This window comes from Hyperoodon ampullatus (assembly GCF_949752795.1).
Source record: "Hyperoodon ampullatus genome assembly, chromosome: 2".
Lineage (NCBI taxonomy): Eukaryota > Metazoa > Chordata > Mammalia > Artiodactyla > Ziphiidae > Hyperoodon > Hyperoodon ampullatus.
The window spans coordinates 130303793-130308552 of NC_136915.1; positions in this window are offsets into that span (position 1 = coordinate 130303793).

A 4760-nucleotide genomic window follows, 5' to 3' on the forward strand; every position below is an offset into this window, starting at 1 on the left:
AACCTCCTGCCAGCTCTTGGAACCACCCTTCTACTCTCTGCTTCTCGGAGTTTTCTTTCAGTTTTTGACCTTCTGTGACTGGCTTATTTCACTCTTACAAATGTCCTCCAAGTTCTTTTGTGTTTCTGCAAATGGCAGGATTTCCTTCTTCTTCAAAGACTGAATGACATTCCACTGTATGTATACACCACATTTTCTTTATTAATTCATCTTCCCATGGACACTAGGCAGTTTTCCTATGTTATGTATTGTGTATAATGCTGCAATGGACATGAGATTGTAGATATCTCTTGGACATTCTTGTTTTATCTCCTTTGTATATAAACCTAAATGAGTGACTGCTGGATTTTATGAGAGTTCTCTTAATAATTTTTGTGGGACCTCCATCCTGTTTTCCATAATGGCTACACCATTTTACATTACTACAGGGTACAAAACAGGGTACAGAAGTTCCACTTCTTCACATCTTTGCCAGCATCCATTAATTTTCTTTCTTTCTTTCTTTTTTTTTTTTTTTTTGCAGTACATGGGCCTTTCATTGTTATGGGCTCTCCCGTTGCAGAGCACAGGCTCCAAACACCCAGGCTCAGCAGCCATGGCTCATGGGCCCAGCTGCTCAGTGGCATGTGGGATCCTCCCAGACCGGGGGCACGAACACGTGTCACCTGCCTCGGCAGGCGGACTCTCATCCATTGTGCCACCAGGGAAGCCCTAATTGTCCTTTTATAATACACATCCTAACAGGTGTGAGTGATATCTCCTTGTGCCTTGATTTCCATTTCCCTGATGCTTAGCGATGTTGAGCAAATTTTCATATGTAGATTGACCACTTGTATGCCTTTATGGAGAAATGTCTAGTGAAGCTTTTTACCCATTTTTAAACTCACTTATTTGCCTGCTGTTTTTCTGAAATTGACTTGTAGTAGTTTTTATATATTCTGGATATTGGTCCCTTATTCAGATACAAGGTTTACACATATTTCCTCCCATTCTATAGGTTTCCTTTTCATTCTGTTGATTGTTGAAGAGATTATCCTTTCTTCACTTGGTAATCTTAGAACCTTGGCCAAGATCTGTTGGCCATATATATGTGCGTTTATTTGGAGTCTCTCTATTATATTTAATTGGTCTGTCTCACTGTCTTGATGCCAGTAGAAGACTGTGTTGACTACTGTGGCATTGTTTTGTGTTTTGAGTTCAGGAAGTGTTAATCTCCATCATTGCTCTTTGCTCTCAAGATTGTTTTATCTACTTGTGGGGGTTCCATATGTATTTTAGGATTCTGTCCACTTCTATAATAATGACATGGAATTTTGTGGGTTGTTGCGATATATGTGTACATCACTTTATATAGTATAGAAATGCCAACAGTATTTAATAATCCAGTCTATGAACATGGTATGTCATTCCCTTTACTTGTCTCTTCTTTAATTTCTTTCCGCAATATCCTGTAGTTTCCAGTATACAAATTTTTCACCTCCAACGGGGCCTTTTCCACTGCCTTCCTCAGGTCTTCTAGATTCAGGTGTGAGAAGGATGGACTCATGGAGAGAGTGAAATCCCTCCCTCCCCTCTGCACCTACTCTCTGATTATGTCTAATACAGGTGTACTTGGCCATGCCCTTCACCTCTGTCTACAAGTGGGCCCCTTGCTGGGAATTCCTCTTGGATCTGAGTGTTGACTGTACTATTTCAGTGTCCACAAGGACTCTCCCAATGCCTGGCGTGGGTCCAAGAGCCCAAGATATACCTACATACGAAGGATGAGATCAGGCCATCAAATTTTCTGCAGTAAAGAACAACCATGGGAAGGGTGGCTGGTTGCCTCTTTCTCATCTTTGGATTTCTTAGAGCTGAGCTTTCCAGTGTGGTAGTCACGAACCAAATGTGTCTATTTATAATTAATTTAGTTCAAACAATAATTAACTCATTCTATTAAAAAATGCAAAAAACACACAATTGCTTGGTCATACTAGCCATGTGTGAAGTGTGTCTGTAACATCTGGAATTTCAGGTTGGTAAGGTTGACCGTGAAAGCTATAAATGGGTCTATAGAAGTGAGGGGTCGAAAGGTGATTTTCTCAGCATCTCTCCCTCATTTGAAATTTTCAACTGTGATCAAGATCTTATTGAAGGACTCTGTCTGCACAGAGCACAGGGGAGGTCTGAGAACCTGGAGGGAAGACCAGGGTGATGCTGTGTGAGCCAGCAAGTTGAGTAGGAGAAATGGGTGGGTCAACTTGTATAATAACTTTATGCTCATGGTTGTGTTTGTACAGAATGGGTCGTGGAGAGCATACATAGCAGTGATGCTGATGACGGTTCACGTAGCGAACAACTCTCAGGTAGGATCTAAAGGGAGACAATTCCTAGAACACTTGGGTTCCACCCGGTTCTTTAGAAACTAAGGAAGGTGAATATGAAATCAGGAAGAAGAAGGAAATATGTGTAGAATTCTGATTTGTTCTTTCCAAATTAATGATATAATAGAGTTATTGTGTCCGTGTCCTTTGACTGTACTGTGCTTATAGTCATCTTTTCTTGCTTTGCCATTCAGAAATTTTCTTTCTCACAAGACTACTCCATTGCTTTTTCACTGCCAAAGATGAATAGTTCGTTTCTATTTGGTACCTGGAGGGTATTTTGCACCAGGGATTTTGGTTTCCTTTTTACATTCACGTATGATGGCCATATCCTAGTGGGAACAAAAGTCTCATAGTCAATTGACACTGGAGAACAAGTCCTTATATTTAGTGTCAGGTGGTGGATGAGACTTGAACTCTCTCCCTCTACACTTTCAGGACTTGTAGCTTCATCTTACTTTTGTCCTCACTGTTGATTCCTCATGGAAAATGCGCTCCCAGAGGTGGATGAGTCACAGAACACATGCTTTGGGATCACTGCATGTGCTCAGTCTCCTCATTTCAGCCTCAGCACCTCCCAAGGCTGATGTGCTGACATGCTTCCATTTGAGAGGGCTCCACGTCCAGCTGCCCCTAAAGACCCTTCATGGCCAGCAGGAATTCTAGAGGACTGTGTGAAGGGGCTTCTGGGCTTCTTCACACACTGGCTCTCACAGCCCTGCTAACCTGGTCTCCTGGAATTGACTGACCAGGCCCAGGACAGAGACTCAAGGCAGCAGGACTCAGGGTCACTGCTCTTCTTACAACCCACTGCTCCATCCGGCCAGCCCTGCCCCTGATCCCCACACTCCAGTCCTGCATACCCTCTGACCTTTCCTCAAGCCTGCCTTGGTCTTATCCTTCCCAGTTCTTCCAAGGCTGGGGTAAACCCTGTCAGGCGCTGTGTGTTTATAAGGCTTCCTCTGCTGTAGAATTTTGTTTCAGTATTCCAGACTAAGGGAATTGGGACAAGTTACTTTTAACTCTAATATTGCTTTCATCCTCTCTAAGGGACTAAGAGACTTACGGAGTTGTTTTGAAGTACCTAAGATTAGCTCAGGCACAGGACACTTACTTCTTTTGTGAAGTTGGTTGCATATCTAGGCTATTGTGTAGAATGCTGCAATGAACCTATGTTCATCTCATTGTGATATTGATTTAATTTCCTTTGGATATATACCCAGAACTGTGATTGCTGAATCATATGATATTTCTGTTTATAATTTTATAAGGAACCCCCATACTCTTTTTCATAATAGCTGCACCATTTTACATTCCCACCAGCAGCGTACAATGTTTCCAATTCCCGACATCTTGGCCTTGACCTGCGGGCTCTAGAGCACAGGCTTAGTAGTTGTTGTGCACGGGCTTAGTTGCTCCATGGGTGGATTCTTAGTGAACAAAACTGGGTTCCAGCATGCCTACTACTGGGCCAATTACAACTTCATTTCATAAGAAATCTCATCTCTTAGTACGTCTCATAGCATTCTGAATGGTTATGATACATCTCTCTGCCACTTCCCTCATTCTAACTGTTTCCTCTTAGAGCCTCGGGATGAGTCCTCCCCTCTTACCAGAAGCACCTAGTGCTAGGCAGGCCTCCTTCCTTTTGCAGGGAGCCCATGCTTGTACCCACATGCCACACCCAGTTCTGCAGGATTCCGAGAAAGAAGGAGCCTCCAGGAGTAGATGGAGGAAATTCACTCCACCTTTCTCCTTTGAGGCTAATATTCACTATTGGATTCTGTGCTAAGGAAACGAAATGTCCTTCTCCTGTGGAAAGTTTGTTTTCCATCAGTTGTGCTGGCCCTGTTTCTGTGTGCTGGGCAAGAAACACTGCATACAGTGAAGACAGAACCAAGACATCTACCCCAGGGATTGAGCTCAGGGTGGGCACTGGCTCCCTTCCCAGCAGGGCGGACAGGAGGTTGTGCTTTACAAGGTGGGACAGAGAAACCAAGCAGTGTGACAAGAGCATCTCCACTCATGTTGCTGTGCAAACTGCCAAGTGAAGTAGGTTCTTGGTATTTTCTGAAGGCTTTTGCAAGCAAACAAGTCTGGGAGTAAAGTCAATTAAAACATGGAAAGATATACTTAAAATTTTTTTTTCGATAGTGAGTCCTTTCAGAAATACATACATTAATAGAATATGATTGCCTTATATGTGTCAATATTTTCCCCACCAAAGAAAAAACTGAAAATGCTTGATTGTAAAATGTCACTTGATTACCCAAGAGACTGTGTATGAGTAAAGTTGTTCTAGAAATCCTCAATCCCTAGGTCATAGTTTCCTGATGGTGCTGAGGGAAACCCTGGTGTGCGATTCAGTGCCTGCTACTCACAGGCAGGCTCTTAAGA